The sequence below is a fragment of the Entelurus aequoreus genome, linkage group LG10, assembly GCF_033978785.1.
Source record: "Entelurus aequoreus isolate RoL-2023_Sb linkage group LG10, RoL_Eaeq_v1.1, whole genome shotgun sequence".
Lineage (NCBI taxonomy): Eukaryota > Metazoa > Chordata > Actinopteri > Syngnathiformes > Syngnathidae > Entelurus > Entelurus aequoreus.
Window position 1 is genome coordinate 71,328,333 of NC_084740.1, and position 17,230 is coordinate 71,345,562.

Genomic DNA, 17,230 nt, shown 5'->3' on the forward strand with positions numbered 1-17,230 from the left:
ATATATATATATATATATATATATATATATATATATATATATATATATATATATATATAACATGTACTGTATGTATATGTTTGTATATGTGTATGTATATATATATATATATATATATATATATATATACATATATACATATATATATACATATATACATATATATATACATATATATATATATATATATATATATATATATATATATATATATATATATATATATATATATATATATATATATATATACTACCGTTCAAAAGTTTGGGGTCACATTGAAATGTCCTTATTTTTGAAGGAAAAGCACTGTACTTTTCAATGAAGATAACTTTAAACTAGTCTTAACTTTAACGAAATACACTCTATACATTGCTAATGTGGTAAATGACTATTCTAGCTGCAAATGTCTGGTTTTTGGTGCAATATCTACATAGGTGTATAGAGGCCCATTTCCAGCAACTATCACTCCAGTGTTCTAATGGTACAATGTGTTTGCTCATTGGCTCAGAAGGCTAATTGATGATTAGAAAACCCTTTTGCAATCATGTTCACACATCTGAAAACAGTTTAGCTCGTTGCAGAAGCTACAAAACTGACCTTCCTTTGAGCAGATTGAGTTTCTGGAGCATCACATTTGTGGGGTCAATTAAACGCTCAAAATGGCCAGAAAAAGAGAACTTTCATCTGAAACTCGACAGTCTATTCTTGTTCTTAGAAATGAAGGCTATTCCACAAAATTGTTTGGGTGACCCCAAACTTTTGAACGGTAGTGTATATATTTACATACATATAAACAAATATATATACATGTACACATACATATATACATATGTACATAAATATGTACACATATATACATATACACATACATATATTTACATATACATATATACATAAATATATATACACATACATATATTTACATATACATAAATACATAAATATATATACACATACATATATATATATATATATATATATATATATATATATATATATATATATATATATATATGTTTTTTTGGAGTAAAAGTACATAATCCTCCTCACTGTTCCTATCTGAGCAGTGTTCTTATGATACTAGCTTTTATTGAAAGTACTCTTAACTATTGATAACATTTTGGAAGGACCGTATATTAACTGCTTGTAAAGTGGTAATAAAGTCATTATTAAATAGGTGACAATCATTCATGAATGACACCTACATGGATCATCTCGGACGTCATCAAGTTGTCACGGAAGAACAAATCATACAAAGAGTGATTTCAGACGCTGGGATTATTATTGCTCACGTGTCGGCCGGCTGGCGTGGAGAAGGTCAACGTCGTCAACCGTAAAAGTCACAAGATGACTTCCAGGTCTGGGCGGAAAGGCGGCGTGCCCGTCTCACCCTCAGGGCGTCTCCCCCCTGGTGGAGCCCACACATGGAAAGTTAGCATCATCACGTTTCAACTAGACACTCCTGCTTTAGCTCATTCCAGGACCTTTTTAGGTCACACTGATGATAGGTGTGTCATGAACCTTCAAAGATGACATCATCATGTGTGCCATCATGTGTGACATCATGTGTGACATCATCACCTACTAGAAACTTCTCCATTCACATTGTGGGAACAATCATTAGATTTCTTACAACCCATAATACATTTTTTAAACTATCTTATTATATATCATATTATATTTTACATTAGTATTATATCATATAATATTATTACTATATCATACTATATTAAATTACATTATTATATATTACATTACATTATAGTATTACACTATACTATACTACAGTATATTATATTACATGATATTGTACTATTTTATATTATATTACATTAGTATCATACTATGCTGCACTATATTTTATCATTCTCTATTTTAACTGTATTGCATTAAATTATTATTTTATAATACTATATTGTACTACACTATATTACATTATATTATACTATATAGTACCACTAGTAATACTATTTAATATATTATATTACATCATATTATATCATATTACATTGTATTATATTGTATCACACTATATCATATTACACTATACCATATTACATAATATTAATATATTATATTAAATTATATTATATTACTAGTTGTACTATATAGTATAACGTATTATAATATAGTGTTATGTAATGTACTATTATAAAATATAATTTAATGTAATACAGTTAAATGTAGACTAATATGATATAGCGTAATACTAATATATGATATAATTCTAATATAAAATATATATTATATCATACAATATAATGTAATACAGTATATAATGTAGTGTCTTATAATGTAATGTAATTATACATATGATATATTAGTAATATACCACATAATATAATGTAGTACAATATAATGTAGTAAAGTATATGATACAGTGTAATACTATATCATTATAATAAAATAATTTAATACAATATATATATATGATATAATATAATACTAATATTACATGTGATATAATACTAATATACCACATAATATAATAATCTAGTATAGTATTGTCCAGGGTGTACCCCGCCTTCCGCCCGTGTGCAGCTGGGATAAGGGACAAGCGGTAGAAAATGGATGAATGGATGGAAATGAATTAATATAATAATAAAATTACATATGATATAATACTTATATAACACATAATATAATCATGTAGTATAGTATATGATATAGTGTAAAATAATGTAATACAATATAGTGTAATACTGACATAGTATAATATAATTTAATACAATAAATGATATAATATAATACTAATATTACATATGACATAATACTTATATACCACATAATATCAAAATGTAGTATAGTATATGATATAGTGTAAAATAATATAATACAATATAGTGTAAAACTGACATATTATAATATAATTAAATAAGATAAATTATATAATACTAATATTACATATGATATCATACTAATATACTACATAATATAATAATGTAGTATAGTATATGATATAGTGTAAAATAATGCAATACAGTATAGGTTAATACTGACATAGTATAATATAATTTAATACAATAAATGATAAAATATAATAATAATATTACATAGGATATAATACTAATATACCACATTAAGTAATAATATAGTATAGTATATCCATCCATCCATCCATTTTCTACCGCTTGTCCCTTACAGTATAGGTTAATACTGACATAGTATAATATAATTTAATACAATAAATTATATAATATAATACTAATATTACATAGGATATAATACTAATATACCACATTATATAATAATATAGTATAGTATATAATGTAGTGTAAAATAATGCAATACAGTATAGGTTAATACTGTCATAGTATAATATAATTTAATTAGGGCTGGGCAAGTTAATGCGTTAATTTCGAGTTAACCCATCAATCTATTAACGCCAACAATTATTTTATCGCGCATTTGCGTATGTTGTTTACATGCTTTTATTTTGTTAACGCCTATTGCTGGCTCCTGCGGAAAAGGAAGGAGAACGCGGAAGAAAACAAACCAAGCATGGAGAAGAAGGGTAACTCAACAGAACTTTTACAGGGTCATTTTCAATATCAAGTACTTCCAGGCGCTGGATTTGACAGAAGCAAAGTGGTTTGTAGCCACTGCCAAGCTGAATTTTCTTATTACAGGAGTACTTCCAGTCTAAAATATCACCTTAAAGGCCTACTGAAATGAATTTTTTTTATTTAAACGGGAATAGCAGATCCATTCTATGTGTCATACTTGATCATTTCGCGATATTGCCATATTTTTGCTGAAAGGATTTAATAGAGAAAATCGACGATAAAGTTCGCAACTTTTGCTCGCTGATAAAAAAAAGCCTTGCCTGTACCGGAAGTAGCGTGACGTCACAGGAGGTAATATTCCTCACAATTTTCCTTTGTTTACAATGGAGCGAGAGAGATTCGGAGCGACAAAGCGACGATTGCCCCATTAATTTGAGCGAGGATGAAAGATTCGTAGATGAGGAACGTTACAGTGAAGGACTAGAGAGGCAGTGATGGACGTATCTTTTTTTGCTCTGACCGTAACTTAGGTACAAGCTGGCTCATTGGATTCCACACTCTCCTTTTTCTATTGTGGATCACGGATTTGTATTTTAAACCACCTCGGATACTATATCCTCTTGAAAATGAGAGTCGAGCACGCGAAATGGACATTTAAAGTGACTTTTATCTCCACGACAATACATCGGTGACACACTTAGCTACTGAGCTAACGTGATAGCATCGTTCTCAAATGAAGATAGAAACAAAAGAAATAAACCCCTGACTGGAAGGATAGACAGAAGATCAACAATACTATTAAACCATGGACATGTAACTACACGGTTAAAAATTCTCAGCCTGGTAAGGCTTAACAATGCTGTTGCTAACGACGCTAAGGCTAATTTAGCAAGTTAGCAACCGGACCTCACAGAACTATGATAAAAACATTAGCGCTCCACCTACGCCAGCCAGCCCTCATCTTCCCATCAACAGCCGTGCTCACCTGCGTTCCAGCGATCGACGGCTCGACGAAGAACTTCACCCGTGGGTTTGGTGGCAAGCATCGGCTAGGCGTCTGCTAAGAAAGTAGTCCTTGTTGTGTTGCTGTAAGTATTGTACTTAGCCGCTAATACACCGATCGATCCCACCTACAACGTTCTTCTTTGCAGCCTCCATTGTTCATTAAACAAATTGCAAAAGATTCACCAACACAGATGTCCAGAATACTGTGGAATTTTGTCGAAGAAAACAAGAGGTTTTTGTATCCGGTCCGATGGGGTCCAACCACTTCCGTGGATTTTGTGACGTCACGCGCATAAATCATATCCAAAGGAGTTTTTCAACCGGAAGTGTGGCGGGAATTTTAAAATGTCACTTTATAAGTTAACCCGGCCGTATTGGCATGTGTTTCAATGTTAAGATTTCATCATTGATATATAAACTATCAGACTGCGTGGTCGGTAGTAGTGGCTTTCAGTAGGCCTTTAACGCGAAGCACACTGTTGATGCGAGCAAACCACTCAACAAAGCAGGAAGTGGAGCCAGGCTTCTGCAGACTGGGTTAAATGCAGCATGTGGGAGAAGTATAGATAAACCAGACTAAGAGAAGCTAACAAATGCCATAGCCAAGTGGATAGTTACAGACTGTAAGCCCATTAGTGTTGTGGAAGACGCCGGCCTGAGAAACATTGTGCGAATGGCAACAAGTGACAGCACGTATGAGCCGCCATCAAGACGCACCAAGAATACACCAGTTGTATGAAAAGGAGAGGACTGTAAAAGTGACAACTTTACAACGTGCAGCTGTAGTTGCTCTCAGTGGAGACTACTGGACATCAATCGGTAACCATAATTACCTCAGAGTTACAGTGCATTTTATTGATGAAAAGTGGGTGCTGCATTCACGATAATGTCAATGAGGGATTTTTAATCACTGCTATGTTGAAATTGTCACTAATATTGATACTGTTGTTGATAATATTCATTTTTGTTTCACTACTTTTGGATTGTTCTGTCGTGTTTGTGTCTCCTCTCAATTGAAGTTCAAAGTTAAAGGCCTAACTGAAATAATTTTTTTTTATTTAAACAGGAATAGCAGATCCATTCTATGTGTCATACTTGATCATTTCGCGATATTGCCATATTTTTGCTGAAAGGATTTAGTAGAGAACATCGACGATAAAGTTCGCAACTTTTGATCGCTGATAAAAAAAAGCCTTGCCTGTACCGGAAGTAGCGTGACGTCACAGGCTGAAGGGCTCCTTACATTTCCCCATTGTTTACAATGCAGCGAGAGCGATTCTGACCGAGAAAGCGACGATTACCCCATTAATTTGAGCGAGGATGAAAGATTTGTGGATGAGGAACGTGAGAGTGAAGGACTAGAGTGCAGTGCAGGACGTAGCTTTTTTTCGCTCTGACCGTAACTTAGGTACAAGGGTTCATTGGATTCCACACTTTCTCCTTTTTCTATTGTGGATCACGGATTTGTATTTTAAACCACCTCGGATACTATATCCTCTTGAAAATGAGAGTCGAGAACGCGAAATGGACATACTCAGTGACTTTTATCTCCACGACAATACATCGGCGAAGCTCTTTAGCTACGGAGCTAACGTGATAGCATCGTGCTTAAATGCAGATGGAAACAAAAGAAATAAACCCCTGACTGGAAGGATAGACAGAAAATCAACAATATTATTAAACCATGGACATGTAACTACACGGTTAATGCTTTCCAGCCTGGCGAAGCTTAACAATGCCGTTGCTAACGACGCCATTGAAGCTAACTTAGCTACGGGACCTCAACAGAGCTATGCTAAAAACATTAGCTATCCACCTACGCCAGCCAGCCCTCATCTGCTCATCAACACCCGTGCTCACCTGCGTTCCAGCGATCGACGGAGCGACGAAGGACTTCACCCGATCATAGATGCGGTCGGCGGCCCGGAGACAGAAGAAGTCAAGGTGAGGTCGGCGGCTAGCGCGTCTGCTATCCATCTCAAAGTCCTCCTGGTTGTGTTGCTGTAGTCCGCCGCTAATACACCGATCCCACCTACAACTTTCTTCTTTGCAGTCTTCATTGTTCATTAAACAAATTGCAAAAGATTCACCAACACAGATGTCCAGAATACTGTGGAATTATGTGGTGAAAACAGAGCTTTTTGCATTGGATCCAATGGGGTCCGAATACTTCTGTTCACTACGTGACGTCACACGCAAACGTCATCATACCGAGACGTTTTCAACCGGAAGTTTCGCGGGAAATTTAAAATTGCACTTTATAAGTTAACCCGGCCGTATTGGCATGTGTTGCAATGTTAAGATTTCATCATTGATATATAAACTATCAGACTGCGTGGTCGGTAGTAGTGGCTTTCAGTAGGCCTTTAAAGTACCAATGATTGTCACACACACACTAGGTGTGGTGAAATTATTCTCTGCATTTGACCCATCACCCTTGATCACCCCCTATGAGGTGAGGGGAGTAGTGAGCAGCAGCGGTGGCCGCGCCCGGGAATCATTTTTGGTTTAACCCCCAATTCCAACCCTTGATGCTGAGTGCCGAGCAGGGAGGTAATGGGTCCCATTTTTATAGTCTTTGGTATGACTCGCCTGGGGTTTGAACTCACAACCTACCGATCTCAGGGCGGACACTCTAACCACTAGGCCACTGAGTAGATGCTCTGTTTATTGCTGTTCTGGGTGTTGCTGGGTCGGGTTTGGTTTTGGAATTGGATTGCATTGTTATGGTATTGCTAGTATTTTGTTGGATTGATAAATAAATTTTTTTATATAAAATTAAATAAAAAAATAGATTTTTGAAAAATGAGAATCGATACTGAATCGTACAACGTGAGAATCGCAATTTGAATTTGAATCGATTTTTTTCCCACACCCCAAACGGATAGTGCACGAAATATGATTGCTGCTGCGAGACAACTGCCTTTTGATCATATCCCCTGCTTTTGCGCACAGTCTCCATCGTTCCGTCACTGTTTGTCTGCACAACAGTGCGTTTGACAACGTCCTTTCCAAGTGCAGAAAAGTTGTCGGGCACTTTAAACACAGTCCAGCAAATGCAGCAGAATTACAGCAAAAACGAGCTGAACATGGACAGAAGAAAGAGGCCCTTGTGCAAGATGTTCCTACCAGATGGAATTCAACTCTGGACGTGATAAAAAAGCATCCGCAGAAACGAACAGCCTCTGAGTGACGTCCTCACCACAAGCACCAAGATTGCCAGGCCAACTCCAGCTGAAACGGACAAGCTGCAGAGGTTGGAAACGCTACTGGAACTTTGCAAGTATGTTTTACATCATATTACTCAATACCCTGTCCCATTTCATGTAAGAGAGAAAATATGTAAATGCAGCATGAATATGTAGAGGATGTTTTTTTGTGTATAAGTGAATGCAATTTGTTTTTGACTGAAGTGGAGTTGATTTTCTGTTGCAGGTATTTGACTGAACCTTTGGGAGGAGAAAAGTATGTGTCTTGCTCTGTGGTTCTCCCTGCTTTTTGCCATCTCTTTCAGGTTTTTTACTTTTTTTTTCATGTGTGCTTACGGACTGTATCCCTGCAGACTGTATTGATCTATATTGATATAGAATGTAGGAACCAGAAATATTAACAGAAAGAAACAACCCTTTTGTGTGAATGAGTGTGAATGGGGGAGGGAGTTTTTTTGGGTTGGTGCACTAATTGTAAGTGTATCTTGTGTTTTTTATGTTGATTTAGTAAAAAAATAAAAATAACAATTTTTTATTTTATTTTTTACCACGAACTGGTACCGGGCCACGGCCCGGTGGTTGGGGACCACTGCTATAGACTGTATCTCTGTTGCTGCAGCAGCAGAGAGTTTATTCTGTCTTGACACTTTGTATTGATATTTTGTATTACATTCTTCCCTTAAATGTTTACAGTGATTGTTTTATATGTATTTTTTATGTATGTCGCTTTGGATCAGGGCCGGCCCGTGGCATAGGCCGTATAGGCAAATGCTAAGGGCGCTGTCCATCAGGGGGCGCCACGCCAGTGCCACAAATGTTGGAGAAAAAAAAAAAAGAATAAAAGTTGGTACTATTATTTCTAAATACAAAAAATAATCCCACGTTAATTAAAATGCAAAGTAAAGCCTATTTAATAGAAATATTATTTGTTACAACATTACGCTCCTCCTCCCCCCCCTCCCCCCTCACGGTGCGCCCCCTCCCTTCCCGTATCATGACTCTTTTTGGACTCACCACGTCAAAAAATCAACACAAGATGTCAAAACGGCCAAAACTGTCAGGTGCCCAGGGAAGAAAAAAGAGAAAAGAAGAGGAGAAACGAGAAAAAGACAGAGGTAGCAGGTAGGTAACGTTAGCCTACATTAAATTATTTGTCTGTTACAGAATGTGATAGTAACCCGGCTTTTTAGCATTAAGCTAATGCTACATGATTTGGCAATTGCTAATCAATAAATAGCTAGTTCTGTTTTAACGTCGGGTTAATATTGTGGAGGGGGCTAAATTGTTATGGAAAATAATAATGTAACGTTAGGTAATTACAGTACTCCCACCTTACATTCCTCAGGGACATTTGTATTAGATCTTTTAAGCAGGTGTTTTTTGTTTACATTGTTATTGCCTTCTGGCTGGCTAATGTTTGCCCTGCAGGTAATAGTCACTTTTCCACCCCTTTATATATTAGTTGTAAGCCTAGTTGTTAAAGTGCACATCATTAATGTTAATTAAGCAATATCACATGAGAGGGAATGCTGTTTTTTAATTTGAGCACTGCTGTGATTCGGTTAAAAATAATCATAACATAACATTCTCATATAATATGTTAATTTGCTTTCTTTAAGTAAAAAAAAAGGTCAAAGACAAAGCTATTCGGTTTCTTGTGAGTATATACACTTCACTGCCGATGTGTGTGTGTGGGGGGGGGGGGGGGGGGGGGGGCGCCACCTAAAATCTTGCCTAGGGCGCCAGATTGGTTGGGTCCAGGCCTGCTTTGGATAAAAGCGTCTGCCAAATACTTAAACATAAACATACAAACACCTTAAAGTCTTTATATCAGCTAAAACCACCAATTTGTTTCACTGGATTCAGAATAAAACCAAATTCTGTCTTACCCAACAATGTTAGTATTTGAATATTGTTACTTGAAGACATATTCCTGGTTACAATTATACTGTTAAGAAAGTATTGTCTTATACTTTGCCTAAAATGAGAACACATCATAATCAGTGGCAGCTGGTGAATTTTGTTTTAGGTGGGGCTGAAAGTTTGTAAACCAAACCCCTGCAGGGACGTCATCTTCCCCCAGAATATTTATTTGTGATTTTCACATCCAAATATTGAAGATCTTTGCTCCTTCTCAACTCTGTGCTAATATTCTTTTCACAAAATACAACCAATAGTACGTTAATGTTAAATTTTACTTGTGAAAAGTAATCCCCCGATTCCTATTTTCAACAGTCCGCTCATTTGAGTAGGAAAACGCTGAACACCATCTTTGTTTTCTGCCTGTCAACTGTCAGTTTAGGCTGCTAGCCGGCTCCTCATCACCACTTCAAGATGGCGGCCTAATTGCTCGCGTCACAGCAGCCAATGCTGCGTCTACTTATAAGATGTCTATGGTTATAACGTCATTGCAAACACGGCAATCTGTTGCGTCCACTGCAGTTCGCTACCTTATTCATACTTTTTGTCAAGTGATTTTTTTTAAGCAGGGTTGCATGAGGTACCTACACATAACGTTACGTTAGTCAATGTATCACACACAGTAACGTAACATTAGACGGCGGTCAGCAGCACCGCGTATTTTAGCCACCTACAAAAAGACAAACATAGTCAAATAAAGGTCAGTTAAAATGTATACTATATTAAGAAAATGTGTACATATTGCATAGGGCCCTGATATCTAAAAAGTACAACTCTGTTCAAATTTGTTATGTTCATGTATTTGTTATGTTTTTCATGTGTACGCACACATCAACACACATACAGTATGAGATGAGAATAATGAGATAAGGTAAGAACAGGATAGAAACTGCTGTGGAACTAGTTACAATGCACTTGTAACTTTTGTACTTATTTGCACAAAAGTGTTAACATTGTATTTCTATGGCATATTAATATGGCATGGAAATACAATGTTAACACTTTTGTGCAAATAAGTACAGTTGCACTTGTTTTTTCAAATGTGTTTATTCTGTAAAGGAATGAGTTAAATGTTTAAAATGACTGGATAATAGTGCTATTATGAAGTGCAATGTCAGCACTATTTTTTTTCCCTGCAATTTCAAATGCACTTGTTTTAATAAATAAATACAGCTTTTTAAAATCATACACAATCTGTGTAAATATATTAGCCTGTGGTTAAAAGGACTTGAAAGGACTCGAAAGTCAAAATGCAGGACTTGGGACTTGACTTGAGACTTTCCAGTCTTGACTTTGGACTTGACTCGGGACTTGCCTGTCTTGACTCGGGACTTGACTCGAGACTTGAGGGCAAAGACTTGAGACTTATTTGTGACTTGCAAAACAATAACTTGGTCCCACCTCTGCTAATTAGGAGTCTTTGTTTGTTTACTTACTACTAAAAGACAAGTAGTCTCGTATGTTCACTATTTTATTTAAGGACTAAATTGCAATAAGAAACATATGTTTAATGTACCCTAAGATTTTTTGTTAAAATAAAGCCAATAATGACATTTTTTGTGGTACCCTTTATTATTATACTGTAATATTACATAAGATATAATACTAATATATTATATTAGTACAATCAAATGTAGTACATATATATAGGGATGATGTTTGATAAGAAATTATCGAGTTCGAGCCTATTATCGAATACTCTTATCGAACCGATTCCTTATCGATTCTCTTATCGAATCCAGATAGGTTGTTGTACTGTATATGAAAAAAACCCACAATATTTGGTTTAACAAAAGCTCACTTTTATTTTATAAGAACAAAATAAAATAAATAAATATATATTGACTGATACCCCCCTAAAAAAAAAAAAAAATTAAATATTGACTGTTGTTACCCAAAGTATATTAAGTCGGATTTTCAGTCCCTTGGGCACAAAACTGAAAATAATACAGCCCTCCAAAAAGTGCACTTCTGCTGCTATTGGAACATACTAACTACACACACAGGCAGACAGCTAACAAACAATCCAAGACGTCTAATAAAGTTCCAAAGCAGATTAATCCATTTAGGCTCTTTATTGTTGTTGATCTTGCTTTGTCTTTTCCTATCTTTACTTTTGTCTTGCACTGGACTGTTATTTATTTATTTTTTAAACTGAAATACACACAATGACAAATGTATAAGCTATGTGATTCAATTAACATACTCAAATTTAATACACAATATGTAAATATTAGCTTCACACAAATATACAGTACTATCATCAAACAAATACTTCTGAGTGTTGAAACTATTTCGATGGTGGAAATACACGACTGGCAGCCATTTTAAGTCCTCAAATCATCCATTGAAACAGTGCACAAAAATCGTTTTTCAATAAACATCTTAGTTTTAAATGTAACCACTTTCCACCTTAATATTGAGTTGCATAAACAAGTTAAAAAGTTTACTTACAGACTTATCTTTTCCAAGGCTTGTAAGAGCTAACACAACTTGTCTACTTCTCAATTGTCTCATGAACTGAACTGACTCGCCAACCCGGAAGTGGCCAAACTATTGACGTGTAATATCTTCATATCGCCACAAGGTGTCAATAAGAGTCTACAATCAAATGGGCATAACATTGCCCATTTGGGATTCGTTCCCAGGGATTCAAATAAAGAACCAACTCTTTTTCTTTACTATAGTGGTCTCGATAACGGGTACCGATTCTCAAAAAGGGATTCGAGTCCGAGGACTCCTGGTTCTTTTCTTATCGAACAACCGGGAAAACCGGTTTCGAGCATCATCCCTACATATATATAATATGTATATATTACAATGTAAAATTACACTATATTACATTTTATCATATTACACTATTACACATTATGAATGAATGAATGAATGAATGAATGATCTTTATTGTCATTGTGCATGTACAGGTACAGGTCCAACGAAATCTAGGTTGCTTCCCTAAGGTGCTTTGCATTTAAAAAAAAAGAAAAAAAAAGAAGAAACCACACAATATACAAAAACAACACAATATACACAATATGCAATATGGCCTAGGACCACTCTAAGATATTATATTGTATTATATGATATTACATTACACTATATTACATATTATATCATACTGTATTGGTATTACCTTTGACTATATCACGATACTATACATTTTTAGTATTAAATAACCACATAAAAGGACTAACTCTTGAATGGTAGGTCGGGGAAGAGAAAGTCTTGTTGATGTAATACAAATGTAAAAAGAAGTTAACTTCTGTGTACTTGGCAGAAGAAATATTGCCGCATGTGGCCGGGAGGCAAGCCTCTTCACGTATTAACTTTAAAAAAAAACCTCAGCTGTCGTGTAAATGATACGATATAAAATGATATTTATTGTTTGTTGTCAACTTTGCCATATTGTACTGAGCAGCCAGAGCCTTCCCTCTGTCATTTCTTCTGGTTCACTTTTCCTCTTTGCCTTGGGCGGTACTTTTCTGTTGTGGCATCAGAAAGAAGCCAAAGAAAAAGCGAGGCGTATTGACAGTGAGCATAAAAACTACGTCTTCACAGCGAGGAGTGATAAATGTTGCTGCGACTCCCAGTAAGCACACATGGAGACCATTGGGGGTTGAAGGAACAACATAATAATAGCACTTTTGTTTCCACTTTGCTCTTAGTAATTCTTCCAGGCTGTCGACTGTCAATAATGACGCACGGATAGTGTGAACCTCAGCAGATTATGATTACGAATATGTTTCCTGCGTTGCATTAAAACAAGCTGTTCAATATGATCAAGTTTTTTAAGTCAAAATTAATCATATCCATTTCCCATTTAGCAGCTAATTCAATTGTAATTAGAGAAAAAATACCCTCACTTTCATTTTGCATTCTAACTTTTGCTTATGTTTGAGTTCCAAAGAAAGCCTGAAAAACACCCAAATAAATCTGTATTCTTGTTGGAAGATTTTCTTGCTCTTGCACTCCCTCTACAGTCTACAAGGTGTAACGTTTCATTGACGTTGATGCCACTCTGCTGAATAAAAACTTAAACTACCTTAATGAATAATTTAAAAAAAAATCGATTTATAAAACAATTAGGTGTGAACAAATGTAACTAATAACAATCACTTTTTTCCCGTTTACATCCACTTTGCACTCAGCAGCTATGAACCATCTGGTTGGCTGGCGACCGTCACGTGACAAATATTCTGATAAACCTGATTGGACGGTGCTCTTCCTGTTTCATGCGCTCACTTCCGTAATAGCGGTGGTAAAGGAGACATGACTTAAGTACATGAGTACAGAAACAATGAGTACAGTATTTTACATTTTACTCTGGTTTGCTAGTAAACCTTCGTGGTGAGCCGGAAACAAAGTAAAATTTGTGACGTCAAAATGGATATTTTGCCATCACTTCAGCGATGACATTACACGACACAAATTTTGGTCAGTCAAAGTACATTAATAATCACAAATATAGTATATATATGTATATATATTTACACCACAGTCAAAACAGTATCAGTTATTAACTAGTACCCTTACTAGACTAGACTTGGATAGTCTTCGCTGTTATTTTTGTTCAAAAGCACTTTACCTCCACTTCCACGGCAGCGCTGCATCAACGTTGTGATTGGCTGATGAGCGTCACTTGGGAGGGGTTACTGTGCGCCTGATTGGTCTGTGGATTTCTTGTGTACATGCATTCTCTTCCGTCAACACCAGAAAAACATATATATATATATATATATATATATATATATATATATATATATATATATATATATATATATATATATATATATATATATATATATATATATATATATATATATATATATATATATATATATATATATATATATATATATATATAAATATCCACTGCTTTAGGTGGGGGAAGAAAAAATAAAAATAAATAAAAATTACACACACATTTATATATATATATATATATATATATATATATATATATATATATATATATATATATATATATATATATATATATATATATATATATATATATATGTATATATATATGTATATATATATATATATATATATATATATATATATATATATATATATATATATATATATATATATATGTATATATATATATATATATATATATATATATATATATATATATATATATATATATATATATATATATATATATATATATATATATATATGAATGTATATTAGGGATGTCCAATAATGGCTTTTTGCCGATATCCAATATACCGATATATACAGTCGTGAAATTAACACATTATTATGCCTAATTTGGACAACCAGGTATGGTGAAGATAAGGTCATTTTTTTAAAAATTAATAAAATAAGATAAATAAATTAAAAACATTTTCTTGAATAAAAAAGAAAGTAAAACAATATAAAAACAGTTAAATAGAAACTAGTAATTAATGAAAATGAGTACAATTAACTGTTAAAGGTTAGTACTATTAGTGGACCAGCAGCACGCACAATCATGTGTGCTTACGGACTGTATCCCTTGCAGACTGTATTGATATATATTGATATATAATATAGGAACCAGAATATTAATAACAGAAAGAAACAACCCTTTTGTGTGAATGAGTGTAAATGGGGGAGGGAGGTTTTTTGGGTTGGTGCACTAATTGTAAGTGTATCTTGTGTTTCTTATGTTGATTTAATAATAAAAAAAATTAAAAAAAATTTAAAAAACGATACCGATAATAAAAAAAACCGATACCAATAATTTCCGATATTACATTTTAAAGCATTTATCGGACATCTCTAATATATATATATATATATATATATATATATATATATATATATATATATATATATGAATTAAAATGCGGAACAACAAACTTTGTCTATACATATACATACATACATACATATACGTATATATATATACATATATATATATATATACATATATATATATATATATATATATATATATATATATATATATATATATATATATATATATATATTTTTTTTTAATCCTCTGCTTTAAGTGGGGGGGGGATTAATAAACAAAAAAATTAAATAAATAAAAAAAATATATATTATAATAATAATATATATATATGGATTAAAATGCGGAACAACAAACTTTGTCGAATATGTACTTTACAGCTGTAGCACTAGTAGTAGTGTAGCTGTAGTGCATGATATTGAATATGTATGTGATGTTACTCCTTCTTGGGTGTCAATCAAGACTCAACATGAATATATTTGTAAAGAAAACAGGCACAACAAGTAAATATTGGACATCAGCTGTAAAATGTGGGATTGTACAGACCTTCTGTCCACTAGGTGGCAGCAGAGGAACGTTTAAAAAGAAAGCATGACGTAATGTAGAATGTTTCATATTTAAGATATGAAGTAAGGTTTTGAGTTACAATAGTTTCATATTTCTGATATTTAGTAATGTTTTGAGGTAGAATAGCTCCATATTTATGATATTTAGTCATTTATAAGTGGTTGATTTATATAGGCTAGTAAGGTCAATCAGCCACTTATAAATACACATTAGTAGGCTAAATGAACCTCTTCAACATGATATTTAGTAATGTTTTGAGGTACGGTGGACTTGTGGTTAGAGTGTCCGCCCTGAGATCGGTAGGTCGTGAGTTCAAACCCTGGCCTAGTCATACCAAAGACTATAAAAATGGGACCCATTACCTCCATGCTTGGCATTCAGCATCAAGGGTTGGAATTGGGGGTTAAACCACCAAAAATGATTTGCGGGCGCAGCCACCGCTGCTGCTCACTGCTCCCCTCACCTCTCAGGGGGTGATCAAGAGTGATGGGTCAAATGCAGAGGATAATTTCACCACACTTAGTGTGTGTGACAATCATTGGTACTTTAACTTAACAATAGTTCCATAGTTCTGATATTTAGCAATATTTAAAAGTAGAATAGTTTCATATTTCTGATATTAAGTAATGTTTTGAAGAAGAATAGTTTCATATTTCTGATATGTAGTTATATTTTGATATAATAGTTGATATTTAGAAATGTTTTGAGATAAAATAGTTTCATATTTCTGATATTTAGTCATGTTTTGAGGTACAATAGTTTCATATTTCTGATATTTAGCCATGTTTTGAGGTACAATAGTTCCATATGTCTAATATTTAGTAATGTGTTGATAGAATAGTTTCCTATTTCTGATATGTAGTTATATTGTGATATAATAGTTGATCATATTTAGAAATTATGATGAAATTGAGGTAGAATGGTTTCATATTTCTGATAATGTTTTTATATATTAGTATCATATTCCTGATATTTAGTAATATTTAGAATACGTTTATTTCTATCTAAAATCTAGTAATATTTTCAAGAATAGTTTTATATTTCTGATATTTAGTAATATTTTGAGGTAGCATAGTTTCATATTTCTGATATTCAGCAATATTTTAAGTTGAATAGTTTCATATATCTGATATTTAGTAATGTTTTGAGTTAGAATAGTTTCATATTTCTGATATTTAGTAATGTTTTGAATACGTTTCATATTTCTGATATTTAGTAATGTCTTGAGGTAGAATAGTTTCATATTTCTGATATTTACTAATGTTTTGAGG